This window comes from Phascolarctos cinereus, unplaced genomic scaffold (assembly GCF_003287225.1).
Source record: "Phascolarctos cinereus isolate Bilbo 61053 unplaced genomic scaffold, phaCin_HiC Scaffold_726;HRSCAF=1367, whole genome shotgun sequence".
Lineage (NCBI taxonomy): Eukaryota > Metazoa > Chordata > Mammalia > Diprotodontia > Phascolarctidae > Phascolarctos > Phascolarctos cinereus.
In genome coordinates this window covers 365,913,136-365,936,223 of record NW_027556098.1, presented here as the reverse complement: position 1 = coordinate 365,936,223, position 23,088 = coordinate 365,913,136, and the positions used below count along the sequence as shown (strand labels likewise).

The following is a 23,088-nucleotide window of genomic DNA, read 5'->3' as shown; positions in this document are numbered from 1 at the left end:
AGAGGGCATCTTGGCAGCAGACACAAAGTGGAGATTTGCTCTTTCTATGATTCTTCTGCATAGAAAGAAGCACCAAAGTGACAAATGAAGGTAGACATTGCCATCCATGATCAAGAGTCAGTATTAGAATCTCACAAAAGGAATTTTCTTAAATACTTCTTGAATACATAAAACTTCTGGCTACATGAGACATGATACAGATAGTGGGCCGCAGGAGGCCCCATGGGCAGATGGTGTGTGTAAAGAGCACATAGCCCTGCTGGGAACATGTTTTGGGAACAAAACAGACCTGGTGGTGCTCCTTGCTACACACTTTGCTGTCCCTCATTTGTGTTTGTGTATGTGTGTGTGTGTGTGTGTGTGTGTGTGTGTGTGTGTGAGATTTGGAAGATCTATATTTACAAAAGAATCAGATTAGGATGTGATTATTCACTTCACCAAAGGATTCTTTGTTCCTTCTCCCATCTTTGCCGTCTAAAACCCCCTTGATGTAATTTCCAGCTCTTTCTTCTTCTGCCCCAGTCTCTGACAAAGAGAGAGCCCTTCTCTTTGCAAAGGCCATTCCCCTTTCTGTGTGCATTTGATCCTACTTCCTCTGGTTTTCCCTAGCAGACTGTATCCTTAATCATTCCCCTCCCCTCTTTTCTCTCAAATCTTCAGCCCCTCCCTATCAACTGGGTTCCTTCCCTAGAAACATTCCTAAGACTACCACCATCCTTTAAAAAGCCCTTTCTTGACTCTCTCAGCTCCTCAAGCTAACATCCTATATATTCTCTTTCTTGACTAAGCTCCCCAAAGCTGTCTGCACTCCTTGTCTCAATGGCCTCTCCTCTTACTGTCTCCTTAATCCTTTGCAGTCTGATTTATGATCCCATTTTTCTTTTTTTTAAATAAATTATTTATTTTTAGTTTTCAACATTCACTTCCACAAGTTTTTGAGTTCCAAATTTCTCACCCCTCCCCCACCCCAAGATGGCATGCATTCTGAATACCCCTTCCCCTAGTCTGCCTTCTCTTCTATCTCTCCCCCCTCCTTCTCTTATCCCCTTCCCCTTCTATTTTCCTGTAGAGCAGGATAGACTTCTGTACCCCATTTCCTGTATTTCTTATTTCCCAGTTGCATGTGAAAACATTTTTTTTAAAACATGTGTTTTTAAAACTTTGAGTTCCAAATTTTCTCCCTTCCTCCCTCCCCAGCCACCCTCATTGAAAAGGCAAGCAACTCAATATAGGTTGTACATGCGCAGTTATGCAAAACACTTTCTTAGTACACATGTTGTGAAAAACTAACTCTATTTCCCTTAATCCTATCCTGCCCTCCCATTTATTCTATTCTTTCTTTTGACCCTGTCCCTCCTCAGAAGTATTTGCTTCTGATTACCCTCTTTCCCAATCTGCCCTCCTCTCTATCATCCCCCTGCTCTCTTGTCCCCTTCTCCCCCTATTTTCCTGTAGGGTAAGACAGATTTCCATACCCAATTGAATGTGTATGTTCTCTCCTTAAGCCAAATCCTATGAGAATAAGATTCCTCATTCCCTCTCACCTTCCCCTGTTTCCCCTCCACTGTGAGAGACTTTTCTTTTCTGTTTTTTTTGTGAGATAATTTACCCCATTCTACCTCTCCCTTTCTTCTCCGAGTAATCCTCTCTCATCCCTTAATTTTATTCTCCAGATATGACCCCTTAATCTTCAACTCACCCTGTGCCCTCTATCTATCTATCTATATACATACATATAATTTTTTTCCTTCAACTACCCTAATACTGACAAAGTTCTCATGAGTTACAAATATCATCTTTCCATGCAGGAATGTAAACAGTTCAATCTTAATAAGTCTCTTATGATTTCTCTTTCCTGTTTACCTCTTCATGTTCCACTGGAGTCCTGTATTTGAAAGTCAAATTTTCTTTAGCTCTGGTCTTTTCATCAGGAATGCTTGAAAGTCCTCTATTTCACTGAATGACCATTTTTTCCCCTGAAGGATTATACTCAGTTTTGCTGGGTAGGTGATTCTTGGTTGTAATCCTATCTCCTTTGCCCTCCGGAATATTATATTCCATGCCCGGTCCTTTAATGTAGAAGCTGCTAAATCTTGTGTTATCCTGATTGTGTTTCCACAGTACTTGAATTGTTTCCTTCTGGCAGCTTGTAATATTTTCTCCTTGACCTGGGAACTCTGGAATTTGGCTACAATATTCCTAGGAGTTTTCCTTTGGGGATCTCTTTCAGGAAGGAGATCTGTGGATTCTTTCAATTTCTATTTTGCCCTCTGGTTCTAATAATCAGGGCAGTTTTCCTTGATAATTTCTTGAAAGATGATGTCTAGGCTCTTTTTTGATCATGGCTTTCAGATAGTCCCAATAATTTTTAAATTCTCTCTCTGGATCTATTTTCCAGGTCAGTTGTTTTTCCAATGAGATATTTCACATTGTTTTCTAATTTTTCATTCTTTTGGATTTGTTTTACAGTGTCTTGATTTCTCATAAAGTCACTGTCTTCCAATTGCTCTATTCTAATTTTTAAGGAAGTATTTTCTTCAGTAATCTTTTGGACTTCCTTTTCCATTTGGCCAATTTTTCTTTTTAGGGCATTTTTCTCCTCATTGGCTTTTTGGACCTCTTTTGCCGTTTGGGTTAGGCTATTTTTTAAGGTGTTATTTGGGTCTCCTCTAGCAAGCTGTTGACTTGTTTTTCATGATTTTCTTGCATCACTCTCATTTCTCTTCCCAGTTTTTCCTCTACTTCCCTTACTTGCTTCTCAAAATCCCTTTTGAGCTCTTCCAAGGCCTGGGACTGATTCATATTTTTCTTGGAGGCTTTGGATGTAGGAGCTTTGACTTTGTTGTCTTCTTCTGGTTGTATATTTTGATCTTCTTTTTCACCAAAGTAAGATAATATAGTCTGACTCTTTTTGTGCTGCTTGCTCATGATCCTGGCCAATTACTTGAGTTTTAAACTCTTTGTTAAGGTAAGAGTCTGCTTCCAATGTGGAGAGTGTACTGTCCCAAGCTTCAGGGGTTTGTACAGCTGTTTTCAGAGATACTTGTAGGGACCTGTAAATTTTCAGTTCTTCCAAGGTGGTGAGATAAGGGGCGAGGTGTTTACTCCTTTCCTGGCCTGTGACCACAAATATTCCTTTCTGTCCTGTAAGTGTGAGGAAGGGTTCCTCTCCACAGCCACTCCAAGCTCCACCACACCAGCGTTCCTCCTCACCCCAGCACTGCTGCCCAGAACTGTGGCCCAGATCCAAACATGGGCAAAGCAAGAGATTCCTGCCTCAGCACTGGCAAAGAGATCCCTGCAATCCCTCTGTGATCAGCCACTGGTTTCCCCCTCAGTCTGTGGGCCGGAAGCTCAGGAAGCAGCTGTCCCTCCCCCCAGGGCCACGCTCTTGGGGAATGGAGCTGAAACCCCTCCTTTCTCTCTGAACACCAACAGAAACAGACTTTTCCCACTGACTTTCTAAGTTGTCTTTGGCATTGGTGGATTGAGGAGTCTGGAAACCTCCACAGTTGCTGGAGATTCAGTTCTCTGAGGCATGCTCCAGGTTCGCGGCAGCTTGCAGGCCCACGCCTCACTGCGCTGCGCTCCCAGCCCGACGTGATATACCTTTCTGATCAATCATCCAGGTTGTCTTGGGCTGGACATTTGTTTCGCTCTACTTCAGAATTTGTTTAGAGCCATTTTTTATGAGTATTTGGAGGGGGTTTGGGGGAGAGCTCAAGCAAGTCACTGCTTTCACTCCGCCATCTTGGCTCTGCCCCTCATTTGTTTTTTTTAAGACTCTTATCTTCCATGGTTCACCTTAGGAGGAAGAGACTTTATTAATGAGTACCCGCAGGTCTCATATACGGTGGTAATATAATAAAAAATACTCTGGAAACAAAATCTGTTTTGAATCAAGATCACAGTGTGAAGACAAACACAATTGCAGGACTTGTGGAAGCTGGGCAGCCTGGGAACAGAAAAGGGAAGGAGTAGCAAAATTCTGTAACTACTGTGGCGCTGTCCATAAAATAGGTGCTGACACATATCATTGCCAGAGGGGCCACAAACCACCTGCCTTGCCTAGAAACAAGCAGAGTAGTTGTTTGGACTGTCTTCCTCTATTTCTCTATAAGGACCTACAACATAGAATAGTTGTTTAGTTATTTGTTGAATTGGATTGGTAACCTCACATTTTAGTGTAAACGTGATTGCTATGGTTTGTGCAATGAATAACCATTGGTGTGTTTTTGGGAGGGCAGCTAAGTGGTGCAGTGGATATAGTGTCAGGCCTGGAGTCAGGAAGAACTGAGCTCAAATTCAGCCTTGGACACTTACTAGCTGTGTGATCAAGTCACCTAACCTTGTTTGCCTCAGTTTCCTCATCTGTAAAAGGAACTGAAGAAGAAAATGTCAAATCACTCCAGTATCTTTGCCAAGAAAACCTCAAATTTGGTCACAAAGAGTCAGTCATGACTGAAATGACTGAACACCACCACCACACTATTAGGAATGCCCTGAAGTAGGAGGCAGGAGAGACATGGAATGACATAGAAGACCACAATATTGCATGATCTCATCCTATTTTTCAGTTTACAAATGATTACTGTGCTCTGCACAAGAGGGGAAGGAGACATTGGTTTTAAAATTAAGGATTTTAGCATCATAGAATCATAGATTTAGTGCTGGAAGGGACAGTAGAAATCCTATAGTTCAGTACCCTCAGATTACAAATGAGGAAATTGAGGGCCCGGGTCACTGAAATGAATTGTCTAATATTGTGTAGCTAGTTTGTATTAGTGACTTGATAGGAGCTGAAGTCTTCTGATTCTAAATTCATCGTACTGTCCACCGTACCACATTGGAGGAAAGAGAGAAATGGAGAGTTGATTTCCTTGTAGTGAGCACATATTCTATTGAAATATATCATTAAATATAATACTGTCCTCTCCCCATTTTCCCTAAATATTCAGCTCAAGTAATGCCTTCTAAATGAAGCCTTTCCTGATTCCCCCTAGTTGCTAGTACTCTCCCTCCCTCAAATAATTTGCATTTATTTTGTTCATATTTTGTGTATACACACAGACACAGGCACAGACACACACGTTATCTTTCCCTATAGAACATAAATGTCTTAAGAGCATGGCCCTTCTCATTTTTGTCTTTCTATCCTCATAATCTAGTACAATGTCTGGCACATTGTTGTTCAGTCATGCCTGATTCTTCATGACCCCATTTGGGGTTTTCTTGGCAGAGATACTGGAGTGGTTTGCCATTTCCTTCTCCAGCTCATTTTACAGATGAGGAAATTGAGACAAACAGGGTGAAGTGACTTGCCCAGGGTCACATAGCTATTAAGTGTCCGAATCTAGATTTGAAATCAGGAAGATGAGTCTTCTTGTCTCCAGGCCTGGCATTCTATCCACTGCACCACCTAGCTATCTTGCTCGCCATGTACTTGCTTAATATGTGCTTACTGATTGAATTTCTCATATCAAGACAAAGTCTACCTCTCTGCAACTTCTGTACCTTGTGCCTAGATTTGCCCTTAGGACCCGTACACAGAAAGCCTCATCCATATGTCTATTCAGCTGATGAGATCACCAAATGAAGTAGTAGAGACAGAAGAGAAGAGGGAACAAGATAAAACCCTGAGAGACACTTATAGTTAGAGGTCATGAGGATCCATCAAAGGAGGCTAAGAAGAAGTGGTCAACAAGGTAGGAAGGTAACTAGGAAAGATTGGTATCCAAAAACCTTAGAGAGAAGAGAGTATCAAGGAAGAGAGGGTGATCAATAGTGTTAAATGCAGCAGAGAGGTCAAGGAGTAGGAGAATTGAGGAAAGGCCATTGGACTTGACAACTGAGAAATCATTATTAACTTTGGAGAGAGGAATTTCAGCAGAATGATAAAATCAGAAGCTAAATTGTAAGGGGTCAAGAAGAGAATGAGAGGAGGGAAAGTGTAGGCATCTATTGTAGATGTTTTCTTTTTTTCCCCCTTTATTTTATTAATTTATCTTGATTTATAAACAATCACTTCCATAAGCTTTTGAATTTTAAATTTTTCTCCCCCTCCCTCTCTCCCCAAGACAGCACACAATCTAAAATAGGCTATACATATACATTCTTATTAAACATATTTTCACATTAGTGATGTTGTAAGTAAGAATTAGAACCAACAGGAGGAACCACAGAAAAGAAGAAACAAAACACAACAGAAGAAAAAAAAATAGCAAATAGTATGCTTTGATCTGCATTCAAACTCCATAGCTTTTTCTTTGGATGTGGATAGCATTTTCCATCATGAGGCTTTTGGAGATGGTAGACAACATTTTCAAGGAGCTTAGCTGCAAAGAGTGGGAGAGATATAAGATGATAGTGGTGATGGAAGGATCAACTGAGGGTTTTTTGAATATGGAGGAGATATGGGCATGTTTCTAGGCAGTAGGGAATGAACCAGTGGATAGGCAGAGATTGAAAATATGTGATAGAGTAAAATGACAGAGGAGGTAATCAGTTGGAAGAGGTAGGGCTGGAATGACATTGTTTGAGCAGGTAGAGGAATTATTCTTGGTAAGGAGTAAGGACACTTCACCATGTGAGATGAGTGAAAGAGGAGATTGTGCCAGAAGAGATCTGAGTGGAAAGAGATGAGGAAGAGGGTAGAAGAGGGACCTCATGATGAATGATGTCAATATTTTTCCTATAAAATATGAGGAAAGGTTCTCAGTTGAGTGGTGGGAGGAGGAGTCATGAGAGATTTAAGAAGGTATGAAAAGTCATGGAAAACTCACTTTGGAGAATGAGATAGTGAGTTGATAAGACAAGTATAGAAGGATTGCCTAGAAGTAGTGAGGGCCCTGTTGAGGCTATATTATATAAATTTGTGATGGATCCAGTCCATTATAATCCAGGTTGCATTATTTTCTCCACCTTTGTTCAATAGCATGTATGTAGGATCAAATAGGTGTAATCCAAAGCCGAAGTTTGGTAGGATGTAATCAGTAAAATGATAAGGGGGTCTAGGGATTCAAGAGAGGACAGTGTAGAGTCAAATTGGTTAATCAAAGGGTCAAGATGGGGAAAAGAGGAAAGAGTAGTTGTTGCAGAGGAAAGAGCCTGGGAGAGAATTAAGGAATCAATGAATTAGAGGTCACAGTGTGGATGAAGAGTAGGGTTTTATAAGGGAAGACAGTGAGAGGTAAAAAGTCTATAGGTTGTGGTCAGTTAAGGGAATTTTGAAAATTTTGAATGTGGAGGTGTACATCTGTGGGCAATGGCAAGATCGAGGGTATGACCATATTTGTGTGTGCCTGAGGTGGGGTGGAGGAGTAGCTCATAAGAAATGAGTAGGTTAAAGAACTGAGTGGTTAGAGTGTTTGAGAGAAAGCCAATATGTATGTTGAAGTCCTCTAATATAGGGGCAGGAGTTAAGGAGGAGAGAAAAATTATGAGCCATGTATCAAATTAATTGAGGAAGGAAGAGGAATGACCTGGGGGTTTGTAGATAACCAAGATTTTTATTGACTGGTGGATATGAATGGCATGAACCTCAAAGGAGAATCCACTAAGTAATGGAAGTATCAATGGGGGTCAAAGAATATTCCACCTTTCTTACTTCAGGCAATGAGCTGAGGAAAATGAGTGTAGGTGCAGTCAGGACTAGAAAGGGTGGGTGGGGAGGCTGTGTCGTCTGGGGCAAGCTACAGTACAGTAATAGCTAGTAGATGGAAGGAGTGGGAGAGGAAAAAATTAGAATGAAAGGAAGTTTGTTTATGAAACAGGTATCCCAGAGGGTATAGTGGAAGGCCTGAGTCATGTTTGGTTGAAACTTTGGGGTGGGAAGGTTGAGAGGGATGGGAATAAGGAATAAGGTGGCAGGGGATGGGGAATTGGGTTTAGATAATGACCTACAGGGGTTTAGAATCACTAGGATGTGAAAGGCATGACCAGGTGTAAGAATGTTCATCATTGAGTGGAGGGTGCCAATCTTCTTACCAAATGCAATATTGTTTTGATTCTAGCTCAATGTTTTTAGAAAACATGAGAATTCCATTTTGGTTTAAGCAACTCTATAAGCACTTGTTTGGTGAAAAAAATAGCCACTTCTGGTAAAAGAGTAGTATAGTAAAATCTCAATTAACCTGAATCCTCAACTGAGTGGAATTTTGTTAACATTCTATTTCTAGGCAGATCCTAAGAAAAGAAACTGTCATCAGAGATTTATTAATGAAAAAAACTGCCCAACTTTGTGGAGTCTGTTCTGGGGTCAATACATTCAACTCAATCTATATATCTTTTGTATATGCTATCTGTAGAGTTCAATGCAAATTTGATATTCCAAGTAATTTTCTTCAGGAGCATCAAAGATATCTTTCTCTTCAGCTTCCCATATACAAGCAGGAAAGTAGATGAATACATGTAGATAAATGTTCAACAACAAAGGTTAAGGGAAATGAGCATTTCTAGGAATTTGTGGTAAGTCTATGTCATATGAGGACTGGTTGAAGTAATTGGGGATCTTTAACCTAGAGAAGAGAAGGTTGGGGGTGGGGTTGGAGATGATATCTCAAGTATTGATAGGGCTGTCATACAGAAGAAGGATTAAATTTGATCTGCTTGGCCTAAGAAGGAAGAACTAAAAACAATTGATAGACATTGTCCAGAGAAAGATTAAGGCTTATTATAAGGAAAAACTTCTTACCAATTAGAGTTATTCAAAAGTGGAATAGGTTGCCCCAGGAGGGAATGAATTCTCTCTTGTTGGAGGTCTTAATCAAAGACTGGATGACTATTTGGGGTATGCTGTGGAATGGGATTCTTGTTGCTGTATGAATTTAGATAGACAGGTTCTAAGGCCCTTTTCAGTTCTAAGATTCTGTGATAGCTTATTTATTTATTTATCTATTCCTTCATTCCTTCATTCATTCATTTTTAGCTTTCAACATTCACTTTTATAAGATTTTGAGTTCTAATTCCCCGCCCCCTTTATTTCCTCCTCCCCAAGGCATGCAATCTGATATAGGCTATACATCTATGGTCATATTAAACATATTTCCACATTAGTCACGTTGTGAAAGAAGAATCAGAACAAAAGGGAAAAAATCATGAAAAAGAAAAGAAAAACAACAAAAAAAGAGAAAATAGTATGCTTTGATCTGCATTTAGACTCCACAGTTCTTTCTCTGGAGGTAGACAGCATTTTCCATCAGGAGTCTTTTGGAATTGTCTTAGATCATTGCATTGTTCAGAAGAGCTGAGTCTAACAAAGTCAGTCATCGTACGGTGTTGCTGTTACTGGGTACAGTGTTCTCCTACTCCTGCTCACTTCACTCAACATCAGTTCATGTAAGTCTTTCCAGGTTTTTCTGAAATCTGGCTGCTCACCAGTTCTTATGTAATGATAGTATTCTATTACACTCATATCTGACAACCTGTTCAGCCATTCCCCAGTAGATGTACATCTCAATTTCTAATTCTTTGTCAGCACAAAGAGCTGCTATAAATATTTTTGTACATGTGGGTTCTTTTCCCTTTTTTATGATCTCTTTGGGACACAGTCCTAGTAGTGGTATTGTGGGATCAAAGGGTATGCATAGTTTTATAGCCCTTTGGGTATAGTTACAAATTGTTCCCTAGAATAGTTAGATCATTTCACAACTCTACCAACAATGCATTAGTGTTCCAATTTTCCCGTGTCTTCTCCAACATTTATCATTTTCCTGTTTTGTCATGTTAGCCAATCTGATAGGTATACCTCGGAGTTGTTTTAATTTGTATTTCTCTAATCAATAGTGATTTAGAGCATTTTTTCATGTAACTGTAGATAACTTTAATATCTTTTGTGATAGCTTTTTAAAAAGATATGTTATATGTTTTCTCTTTCATTCTGTTAGCCAGAATGTTTCATTCTCCAACCAATCTGATTATTCAAGGTTAAACTACATTTGGATTTGACAAATTCATTTTGTTTCTTGATTTTGTTCTTTGGTTGAAATCCTTGCCATGGAATGGGGTATGTTTGTAATTATGCTATTTTGTTCTCCAATTTATGTTTATATAGAGAAAACTTTTTTGTGTGTATGCCTATACAGATTTTCAAGGAATAAAACATTTATTGCAAAGGAAGGTACAGAGAAAAGTGGTTGGAAATGATGGGGAAAGAGAATAACAAAGGTGATAGGGGATTGGGGTGGAAGGGAGAAGGCAATAGCATTGATAGTGCTGGTGAAAGAGTCATAGGGTTTTACAGTTGGAAGGACCCTTTTGGGAGCATTTAGATCAACCTTTTCCTGAATAAGAATCCCCTCATCCACATCCTCAACAAGTGGCCATCCAGCTTTGCTTGAAGGTGTTTGGTGAGGTTAAACCCACTACCATTCAAGGGCATCCCAATGCCTTCATTTTGACAAATATCTGTTGGGTAGCAGGAAGGGGAGAGGAAGAACAAATTGTTGGGAGATGGGGCATGAGTAAGAGGAGAAAAGGCTTCCATAGGACAGGTGCAAAGGGATTTCCTTGCTGGTTCCAAAGTAGTAAGGGCAGAGGGTAAATGTTTTTCTCCCTGTATCCCTTTTGCTGTTTCTGTGTTTGGTTGTAATAAAAAGAAATCAATAACATTCAGTATGTTTTTTTTCCATGTGTGTTGGTGCTTTGGGGTTCAGGAAAGAATGTTTTCTAGTTATCAGGGCTGTGACTGGTGAGGGCTCTGGAATAATGCGACAACAGTCAGCTGAAAGGGCATGAGGGATCGCAGCTTTTACAACATGGCAGACAGCTGAAGGCGCTAGTGAAACACTACAAATTGCTTTGTGAATAGACTTATCCCCAGTTGAGATTAGATGCAGGGACTGAAAAAAGTATCCTTGAAATATTTTCCATGCTGTGTTTACTAGAAGGCTATATTTTTATGTCTTTAAAACTTTGTCTGCATCAAGTAGTCACTTAACAAGCATTTATGAAGTGCCTACCATGTGCCCCCAAATGTGCCAGGTGCTATAAATACAAAGAAAATAGTAAAAAAAATATATACATATAATCCCTACCCTTAATGAGTTTACTGTCTAGTTGGGGAAAATATTTCCATGTATTAGTATGTAAAATATTTATAAAATACATTCAAGATAATTTCATGGTGGTTGGGAGAGGTACTAGTCCCTGGTGGGATCAGTAAACTCCATGGGCCTTCTACTTTCTCTAGGATAAAATGTAAAGGAAAGAAACAAGTATTTATTAAGTGCCCACTAATTGCCAGGCGCTGTTAAGCCCTTTTACAAATATTATCTCATCTGATCCTCACAACAATCCTGGGAGGAGGAGGTAGATGCTATAATTACCCTAATTTTAGAGATGAGGAAACTGAGACAAACAGAGGTTAAATGAGTTGTCCAAAGTCACACAGCTAGTAAGTGTCTAAGGCCAGATTTGAATTCAAGTCTTCTGATTCCAGGTCCAGTGCTCTATCCATTGCATCACCTACCTACTTCTAATTTTAGTATCTCTATGATTTCAAAGATTTTATCTAATTTCATCTAATCTAGGCTTTGGGATAAAGTTTAATTTTTTTTTTTATGATTGCCTTGGTCTGGTTGGCATTGTGTGATTGTGTGATTTGAGGTCAAGGGTTCCATTGACAAAAAAGACTCATGAAGCCATTGCCTAAGACTGATGAGAGATGATCCCAATTTTATTATCATCTAAAACTGGTGCATAATGAAAGCATTTATGTTCCCAATCCACTTCATGTTTGCTTTAGGTTTGCCTGTTTTAGTGGCCAGTGCCATCTATAACGAAGCACTTCTAGTAGGTGGGGTATGGGTATTTCTGATTTATTCCAGTGTAACCTGTCTTCTTGTGGCACCAGAGCAGGAAGGAGGACCTTTCACTCTGCCAGCCTCTGTGTCAAGCTGATTAGTCCTTTGGTTTTAACTAGGGCCAACCTGCAACCATATGCCACCACATCTATTTGATTGACTCTTAGGAGTAGTTGTACCACATGGACCATGACGCTAACCTTATTAGTGGTGTCACTAGTCACCAATTCACTGACATTTCAGGGTTCCTGCCCTGCCTCAGAGCATATCAAGTCCCCATTGAACATCATCTGGCAGGCATTCTTCTATTTTGCTGTTGCCATGCCCCTCTCCCACCTCCTGCCCCCATATAGGTAATAGGTCAGATTTTAAGGGGGTTATTATTATTACTGTTATCATTGACATCTCCTTTTCCCACTAAAACGTGACCACCAAACAGGAAAACTTTTCCCCATTCACTTTCAAAATATTTAAACCCCTTGTCCCCAACAAAAGGAACGTAACAGCTAGAAAAGCTGCCATTGTTGCTAATTATATTTAACCCATTTCAAATATTCACATCCGGGCACTTTACGTGAGTACCTTACTAAAAAGTCAGTTAATCTGTTAGGTTCGTTGACCAGTGCTTAGCTTAGCACTTAGTAAATAGTGGCACTTAATAAATGTTTATTGACTGACCTCATTATTGACTGATGGTTTAAATGCACTCTTGAAAGTCTATATCCAACATCACTGAATATAGTTTGTTCTATTTAAATCAGCAAGTAGTCCTAGTAGAGGCTTTTGGTCAGGACATGGAAACAATCTCTTTAAAAAGAACTAAGGTTTATGATGGCATTTTTAAAAAATGGGATTCTAGCTGTTCTTTCTTTTTCCCACCATAAAAGTTGTACCTATGTTCCTAGAGTGGGAAAAACCAGGCTTAAAAAAAGTGTCCTATGTAAAAGGTATCTGAGTCAAGATACTACAGCAGTAGATTCTATAAAGAGTAAAAGTCAACTGGCATATTTCATCATCAGAGAATGACTCCATAGGCTGCAGAATTGAGGGATGGGAATTAAGAGGGCAAGATAAAGGTAAGAAAACAGGTTAACAAGGAATGGGGGAGGCAGAGGGAGACAGAAGGACAAGGGGGAAAAAGACACAATGTTGTGTGGCTATGCTCCTGGGTATACCCACACCTAGGTGGAAATAAGATATATACTCTGAGGAGCACTCATACAGATGAGAAACAGATGCTGTCTTCTCACAGGACTTTCCTAAATCCTCAAAGGCCTATTTCCTGAGTATATGCCAATAAATCTGACCATCTAAGCAAAATCAATGAATATTTATGAAAATATGATTAACAGAAGAGGAAATAGAATACTTAAATAACCCCATCTTAGAAAAAGAAATTGAGCAAGCCGTTCAATGAACTCCCTAAGGAAAAATCCCCAGAGCCAGATAGGTTCATAAGCGAATTCTACCAAACATTTAAAGAACAATTAATTCCAATACTATATACACTATTTAAAAAAATAGGCAAAGAAGGAGTCCTAGCAAACTCCTTTTACAATACAAATATGGTGCTGATACCTAAACCAAGAAGAACAAACAGAGAGAGAAAACTGTAGACCAACTTCCTTACTGAATATTAATGCAAAAAAATTTAAATAAAATATTAACAAGGTGATTACAGCAATATATCACAGGGACTATGCACTGTGACCAAGTGGGATTTACACTAGGAATGCAAGGCTGGGCAGTATTAGGAAAATTATCAGCGTAATTGACTATATCAATAACAAAACCAACAGAAATCATACAATTACCCCAATAGATACAGAAAAGGCTTTTGATAAAATACAGTACCCATCCCTATTAAAAAAACACTGGAGAGCATAGAAATAAAAGGAGCTTTCATTAAAACGATATGTAGTATTTATTTAAAACCACCAGCAAGCTTTATCTGTAATGGGGATAAGCTAGAAGCCTTCCCAATAAGATCAGGGGTAAAGCAAGGATGACCATTATCACCACTATTATTCAGTATCACATTAGAAGTATTAGCTCTAGCAATAAGAGAAGAAATTAAAGGAATTAGAATAGGCAATGAGGAAACAAAACTATCAATCTTTGCAGATAATAAGATGATATACTTAGAGAATCAACTGAAAAACTAGATGAAATAATTCACAACCTTAGCAGAGTTGCAGGATATAAAATGAACCCACATAAATCATCAGCATTTCTATATATTACCTACAAAGCCCAATAGCAAGAAATAGAAAAAGAAATTCCATTTAAAATAACTGTAGACAATACAAAACACTTGGAGAGTCTATTATCTGCCAAGTCAAAGGTCTGTTTCTTCCTTCCTTCTCTCATGCTGTTGATTATATCAGATTGTAACCAAAAACAAATTGTGGCAATGATTAAAAAACTTGTGAAAAAAGGAGCTTCATTCCACTCTTCTTCATTATAATTAATTTCCAATAACTTGAGGCTGTGTGATGAGAACTCTGGCTAGTCATTTCCTTTTGTGACAGTGACAGCAGCCACCATGGATGCAGATGCTTTAGGTTTTTGGGAACAGCCAGCCAAGAGAGATTATTTAACAAGGCTGTTTTTTTTCTTCTGGTTGCTAGTAGCTGTTTTCTTTGTTATAAGTCCATGTAATAAAGTCTTCATTTAATGCTCAGATACCTTCCTTTGGGTCTTTTAATACCTTGAGAGAACCAGTGTAGCACTTGGGACTTCACATTCGCAGTATAGGACTAGCCTCCTTTCTTTTCTGTTCATACACATCCTGAAGGCTATCTTTTACCTTTCTGGGCCTTAATTAGCCCATCTCTAATGTGGGATGGTTGGACTAGATCTGTGGTTTCCAAAGTATGAGCTATGTGGCTTGTCCTCAAGGAGTGAGTGATCAACCTATCAGAGGATAGGAAGATGGCTCACATCCTACCTCTTCCCATGCCCAGCCAATCATGGACTTGTTTCTAATACTTCTCCGCTCATCCCCATCCCATGACTGGTCTCCTGTGGTGGCACCAGATGTAGTCTTCTGCAGCTGCAACAGCTACAAAAAGGTGCACCTCCCCTTCTTTTCATTTTTTGGTGGGAATGAATAAGCAATACAGGATAAGTAACCATGGATGGTGTTGATTATGCTATACTATTATATCTTCTCCCTAAAGCCTACCTGTTTTCTGACCTTCCCTATAAGCATGAATTTCTAGGCTTCCAGATTCTTAAGCTCCTCCCTATTCTTGACTCTTTACTCAACTGAAATTGCTTCCTTCAGAATTACCAGTGATATCTTAATCACCATATGATCTCTCATGAGATCTCTCACATCTGTCCCCTTCCCTTTACCAACCTAGCTACCGCCTTAGTTCAAGTCCTGCTCATTCCTTATCTAGATTATTTCAATGGCTTTCTAAATGGTCTCTCTACCTATTCCCCCCTAGTCTTTAATCTTTTGCTCTTTCTGCAGTATTTGATACGGTTGAGCACCCTATTCTGGATACTTTTCTGGGTTTTCATGATAATGTTCTCTCTTGATCTCTTCCTACCTGTCTGATCACTCCTCAGTCCCCTTTGCTGAATCATTATCCATATCATGTCCCCTATCTATGGGTGTAATCCAAGGCTCTGTCCTGTGCCCTTTTTTCCTCTCTTCTCTCTCATTTACCCATTTCCCATGGGTTTAATTTTCTCTATGCTGATAACTCCTATGTGTGTATGTATGTATGTGTATATGTATATCTATCCATACTTATATGTGGGTGTGGTATACATACAAATGCCACCTAAATATACACATATACACATGTATATATGTGCATACACATATGTATGAATGTAACCTTAATTTTTCTTCTCTGCTCTAGCCTTATGTCACAAACTGCCTAGAAGATATTTTCAATTGGATGGATAGACATCTTAAACTTAACTTGTCCAAGTTAGAACTAATTGTCTTTTCTCCTCTTTTGAACTTTCCTCTTGAAAGCACTACTATCTTTCCTGTCGTTCAGGTTCTTATCACTGGCATTTTCCTTGACTCCTCACTCTTACTTACCCCATGTATTCAATTTGTTGCTTAATCTTGTCACTTTTACCTTCACAAGATCTCTCATATCGGCCCCCTTCCCTCTACCAGGGTAGCTACCACCTTAGATCAGCTCCTGATCAGCTCTTCTCTAGATCATTTCAATGGCTTTCTAATTGGTCTCTCTGTGTCAAGTCTCTCCCCATTCTAATACTTTCTACACATTGCTTGTTAGGTGATTTTCTGTCAGTGTGTATCTGACCATATCACTCTCCTACTAGGTTAACTTCAGTGGTAGGATAAAATATAGTATGTTTATCTTTTAAAGCCCTTCACAACCTACCCCTTCCTATCTTTCCATATTCTTTCGATATTACTTTCCCTCCTGTACTGTGTGGTCTTGTCAAACTGGTCTCTGTTCCTCACAGATGACCCTCCATCTCCTTTTATTGCCCAAGCCTGGAATACTCTCTCTCCTTATACCTACCTCATAGAATCCCTCTCTTACTTCAGGACTCAGCTCAATTATTGTCTTCTCCATGAAGCTTTTCCTGATCCCCCAAACTCTAATTGCTTCTCCCCTTACCTACCCTGTGGTTAATTGCCTTGTATTTATCATCTTTGTGTTTATTCAATAGATGTCTATATTATAAATGATAAGAAGATGTTGCTTAATTCATTATATTTGTGTTCCCAGACCCTAGCACAGTGCCTGGCACATAGAATGCATTTAATAAATACTTCATGGTTGATAGATGGCCTTGAGCTCTCAGTGATGTGGTCAGCCCTCTAAAATTATAAATTACAGATCAGTTGCTAATCTGAATTATTGGAAGAAGTTTCCTCACTGGGAGTTCCTTATACTAAAGCAATCATGGCTCTTGTCCTGAAAAAAGAGAGAAAAAGAAGATTCCATGAGACTGTTAGTGGGAATCAAAACACTGGTCTCCTGACTCCTAGTCTGTGCCCTTTCCACTATGCAAAGCTGGTCATGTTATCCAAAAACTCCTGTTTTCCAAGGATGGAGTAGGAATTAAACTGGATACTAACTACAAAGCCACCATAGGAGATCTCTCAGTAAAACCCACAGTCATGTGAAAGAATGAAAAAAAGTGATTCTACCCCAATGTGGAAAGTTGAACATCATGTAGGCAAATATAGTATTTGTTTTAAAGATCAGAGTGAATAAATTTTTTGTTCCAAAGATCTGCAATGTTTTGTTAGATTATAGGCAATATGCCACCCTGTGACCTCATTGAACCCTTCAGAGCCTTAGTTTTTTCACCTTTAAAATGAGGATGATGATGCTACCTTCTTGAAAGTATGAAGAAAGCATTTCACAAACCCTAAAATGTAATGCAAATGTGGGTGGTCGGTATCTAGCCAACAAGATCAGGGTTTATTGTTACTGCTTGAGAATTCCACCATTAATTTCAATTGGCAAGTGCAGAATGTGAGTTCCTTGGTAGACCGTAGTTGTCCAAGTGATGGGTTTATGTCTTCCCCTATCCTTATGTCATGGGGACTGTTGGGGATTATGTAAATGTTTGTTTCAGGATAGGTCCATTTGATGGCAGCCTCAGAATAATATGGTTTGTCTGTTCCTAGAACACCATGCATAGTTCTATTCACTGTGCCTCACAAAGAATTTGAAAGGAGTTATTTTCAGAGCCATAAAAGGAAATTCATTGACACTTAATTTATCCGCGTCTTCAGGAGATGAGGTGTTCCATGTGAAAACTTATTTTCTAGATAACTGAAATTTAACTTTTGAAGCACTCTTCCTTTTTAAAAGTGTTGGTAGATTAGTTGATTTGGGAAGAAATCTTTCTAAAATGCATTGACTAAGCAAAGAACTGAGAACAAGGTGGATAACGTTTGATTGGGGAATGGTTGAGCAAAGTATTGTATGTGAGTGGGATCAAACTCCTCCACCCTATTTTAGTCTTGATACCTTAACTGAGACAGTGTCTCAATTCATAATCACTCCTAGCCCTTAGACTAAATGGAAGAAGAAATATCTTTCAGTATTGTATAAAAATCTCTTCAGCTAGGTCAGGGTACTTGTCTGTGTCTCATAGATTGGCTATAAATGAACAAGCTAGTCAGACCTGGATTCATTAGAAAAAGTTAGAGCGAGGGTGACATTCAGGTACTGCCCCTATTCCCCCGAGAAAGAACTACTTGGGTAGAAAATTAAAGGCCCTAGCACCAGTTTCTCTCTCCTTTTCTTACCCCTTGGCCAGAGGAGAATCTTGGGAGGTTTGAAGGGTCTGGACAGTATTGGCCCACCTCTTTCCTTCAGTGTCTGAGCTGCAATCAATGGCAGTGTCTGCATTGGGAACTAATTCAAAACTCCACAAGGAGTCTAGCCAGGAAACTACACCATGTCTAAGGGAAACTTCCTTAACATCCACGAATGGAAAAGGACTTGCAGGAGCCAGGAGCAGAGTTAGCCCTTTGCCACATGTTCTCACTAAGCCTGTGCTCCATCTCCCATGGTCTCTATGTACTTGTGGGAGGGTAAGTATAACAGACTTTGGGGGGGGTGCTATTTTGTACCAACTGCTCATACTGTTCTGCCTTAGTGAACACTTCTTCCTAAAAACTGCTTAAAGCCATCATGATTTTCAATTGATAATCTTGATGGGGAGCACTTATTGGGACCAATGGCCTTAGAGAGTCACCTCATTCTCTCAAAGGTGCTCTTAGAGCTCTGAAAGGGAGATTCAGTCTTGTTCCAGGACCTGAGATACCTTCATGAAAGCAGGGCTTGGGATAAGGATCCTCAAGCCTCGCATGGGCTTTATATGAATGTAATAGAATATTTTTGTGCTATAAGGAATGATGAATATGGAGAATTCAGAGAAACTTGGGAAGGTTTGTATAAACAGATGCAGAGTGAAATAAACTGAACTAGAAAAATGATATACAAATTGATTATATCATTATAACTGAAAAGATTACTTAAAGGAAGCCAAAGTCTGAGTTACTGAAAAGCCAGTCAAGGTTAGGAGGATAAGGTAATAGAATCTCTCTCTCTCTCTTCTTGGCAGAGAGTAGGGCATAATTGTGTATACGTCATCAGATGGGGTTACTCTATTTGGTGTTTTGGCTTAATAGTTTTGTATTGTTATGAGGCAGGAGCTAATTTGGGGGGGGAGGGGAGGTGTGATAGCAGGAGGATATTTCCAAAAGTGACTGTGATATAAAAACAAAAGGCCCCAATCAGATTTTTTTAAAATGGTGGCTTGCTTGCTTTCTTTCCTTCGCGAGCAAAGCATATCAAATATGCATTACCCTTTCTTAAAAGACTCAGCATTATTATGATGAATATCAGTTATTGGACTATCTTCCATAATAATAGCCTTAGGAGGATATCATAGTGTAAATATATATATATATACATATATATATATATGTATATATATATATATATATATATATATATATATATGTATATATATATGTGTCTATTTGCCCTTTTACTAAATGGACCCAGACTGCTGTTTACAGTTCTTCTGATCCCTTCTTCTGCTGTCAGCCATCGGTGTGCCTGTCCTTATTTTCTCTGCTATTTTACTTTACATATAATTATCTAGCTAAGGTCCCGAAGGTGGCTTAATCGCTCCTTGTATGTCAAGTCCATGGGCTTTGTGACAGTTTCCCCTTCCCCCACCACTTACTTCGGGGTAGGTGACTGAGATCTCTGGCCTTTGGATTGTGATACAGTGTTGGATCAAGTATGATACAGAAGGTATCAGTAGAACTGTATTCTGAAAGATGAGACAAGTGTGAAACACGTGTAATTTTAGCAAGGTTCTCTATCAGTTGGACCAGATTTGTGAGAAGCAGCATGGCATGGTGAATAGAGAGCACGGGCCTTGGAGTCAGGAAAGCATGGCTTCAATTTCTGCTTCTAAAACATTCTAGCTATGAGAGAACAAGTTAGCAAGTCACTTAACCTCCCAATGTCCTCAAACCACTGTCTAAGACTCAGCTGCAGATAAGTTGCTTATCTCTGTCAATGAAGGGAGTACCAACATTGGGGTTTCCTACACAAAGGAAGTCACAGGCCATGCATAAATTAATGAGTGATAAGTTCACAGAGGGAATTCCTAAAAGGAGGTCAAGTTGAAGCTCCTCCTCCTGTTCAGTATAAGTCCTGGAGGACAATTATCTCCTCCCCACTAATGGTCTCATGAACATTGTCATGTTCTCCAAGCAAAGCTCCTTGGTGACCAGCCTCAGAGATACACCATTGACCAGCTTGGGTCACTGGAATTCTTTAGGTCCTTTCACAGGGGCTAGATTGCCCCTGTTCCCCAGAATTGAGATTGATGAAGATAAATTAGTTTACTATCTACTCAGGGTCTTAATTTAGCCCCACTTCAAAATGGATTGTCAATGATTAGTGCTCAGATATACCTTTTTGGGAAGGAATATCAAATATACCTTTTAGGATACCGATAGGCACCTTGGGGGTGGGGGAGGGCTCCTGTCTTTCTTTCCAGCTACAGGATGGAGGAGGCATGGGAAGAAAGTAGTTGGCCTGAAAAAAAAATAAACCTGGGGGTTTTGGTGGCCTGCAAGCTCAATATGAGTCAGCAGTATGATGTGGCAAGCAGAAAATAAACAAACCAAACCTAATGAGATCTTGAGCCACATTAAGAGAGCTTCCAGGAATAAGGAGTTGGGAGTCCTGCTGTATTCTTCCGTCTCTGATCAGACTACATCTGGTGAGTCAGTCAGTCAGTCAGTCAACAAGTAATTTATTAGGAATTATGTTCAGTTCTGGGTGCCACAGTTTAGGAAGGACATGGATAAAACTGAAGAGCATCCGGAGGAGGGAAATTAGGATGGGAGATGTCATTTAATTTCTCTGCTTTGAAGATCACTAAAGGACCTGAGCACAGTCTAGAGAAGAGAAAACTGGGGGTGGGGTGGACATAATGGCTGTGTTCAAAGATTTGAGAGGCTTTTGTCAGGTGGAAGAGGGATTAAGTTTGTTCTTTTTGGCTCCAGAGAGTAAATCCAAGAGCCAAGAGGCCAATTAAAGCTTGATGTCAGGAAAAATTCCTTTACAATTGGAGCTGTTCTCAAGTGGAATGGGTGGCATGCATCTGGAGGTGATGAGCTCCCTGTTTGCTACATGTCTTCAAGCAGAGGCTGGGTGACCATTGGTTGAGTGGGGCCTGATGGGGAATCCTTTGGGGCATGGTTTGGAGTAGATGGGCAGAGAAGTCCCTCCCACCTTTCAAATTCCGATTCTATGATTGCAGCATTTTGAAGGAATATGAGGTCTTTTATTAAGTGTCTCTTACAAAAGTCCAGTATTTATAAAAAAAAAAAATTCAGTGTGAGATTAAAAGTGCTAGTGTACCCTTTAGACCAGAGATTCTTAACCTATGTGTCTTGGGCCCCTTGGGCAGCCTGGGGAAGCCTGTGGGCTCCTTCTCAGAACCTTGTTTTAAAATACATAAAATAAAATATATAGAATCACAAAAGAAATCAATTATATTGAAATACAGTGATCAAAATACTTTTTAAAAAAGTTGATGGGCTCCTTCTTAAGAACCCCTGTTCTAGGTTAATCTTTTCCTAAAGTCAGGTGAAGGTAAGGTGCCACGAGAGGCTTTTTCCTAATTCTGCCTGTAGTGTACAATCCTGCTGCACCATCTCCTCTACTTGCCTGTCTAATATGCTGTCTTACTTTACGTGTAACTGTCTGGGGAAGGGCTGAAGGGCAGCATATTTTCCCTTAGATTGTACAAGGCTTTGAGATAGCTCTTGTGTTCTAGGCAATTGCCAATTGCTTATTGGATTCATCCTAATAACTGTCTTAGTTACCCCTGTTCATTTGTTGATCTGTGATTGACAAAGCCATCTCCTTTTGGTTTAAAAAGAGGATCCCCTTTTTAATCCTTGGTGACTTGTCCTGTGTTTCATCCCTAGTCTCTTTCTGAACCCAAGCACCACCCCCAACATGAGGTTTCTTCTAACCCCACTATAGCTATTACAGCTGTCCCTGCCATTTCCTTGGATTTATTCTGTATGTAACACATACATATACACATATATACACACATATGCTTATATAACACATATATCAACTATGTGCATGTGTGTGTATATATATACTTTTAAGTTATCTATATTTTATATCTGTATGTACCTATGTATATATGTATAAATGTATGTGTATGTATTATGTGTCTCTGTTGTCTCCCCTAAAGAATACAAGTTCCTTGAGGGCAAGGACTATTTCATTTGTGTCTTTGTATCACTCCCCTGTCCCCTCCCCCAGCATCTGATGACACATAGTAGACTCTGAATGCTTGTTGGTTGATTCATAGTGACCTCTGCTACAGGAGGAATGGAGAGCCTGCTTTTCTTTACTCTAGGACATTAAAGCTCAGTTCCCCTATGTCTAGCCCCTTCCTGTGTTGGTCATCCTACTCCAGGATATACTTCAGCTTGTCAATGTTCTTCCTAAAACACTGCGCCCCAACCTGAACACAGCATTCCAGATGTCGGCTGACTAGGGCAGAGTATATAAGCTCGATCATGTTGCTGCTTCTGGACATTATGTCTCCCCCTCATAGGAGGCAGGGTTGCTTCTGTACGTGTCCCTCCAACATTGGCCAAGCCTTGTTTGGAATTCTCATCTTCACAATTAAAGTAAGGCTTGAAGAAGTCCACAGAAGAACAGTAGGCCAATTAATGCTTTGAAAAATAGTATCTGCCAAGCAACCAAAAAGAGCCAAAGGGAACTGGTTCTAATCATTTAGGAGAATAGACTTAGGTGAGGCTTATTAGAAGGACATCACATTTGTCACAGGGCCTCAGAGCCTGGATACCTTGCTGACAATAACACAAGATGGAATGGGCCCTGCTTGCAGCAGACAGGATTTAGGTTAGACATTCTTTATTGCAGGGCTTGTCTGCTACTGAGATGTAAGGCCACAGGAGGCAACAGAGGCTGTCTTTCTCTAAAGCAGTGATTCAGGAGCACTTCAACTGCTGTAAAGCAGTTTGAGTTGCAGTCCGGAACTTGGGAGGGGGGAGATGTAGGGGGATGGAGTAGGTGACCTGCACAAGCCCTGGCCAGCCTTGTGATTAGATGCAGATTCATTTTTGAACATGTAATGTCAGGTGAGGAGTCAGAAGCATCTGATGGACTCTTATGTGGGGAAAAGGAGCTCATTTTCACACATCCTTACTGGCTTTTTTTTTTTTTCAAGGAAGGAG

The 23,088-nt window shown here is 39.8% G+C and overlaps 1 protein-coding gene across 5 annotated transcripts in view; it reads left to right on the top strand.

Annotated features, from left to right (window-relative positions):
• The window catches only part of HIVEP3 (HIVEP zinc finger 3), a 678,266-nt gene that overhangs the window by 155,784 nt on the left and 499,394 nt on the right, over positions 1-23,088 (top strand). The gene's annotated exons all lie outside the window — the stretch shown is intronic.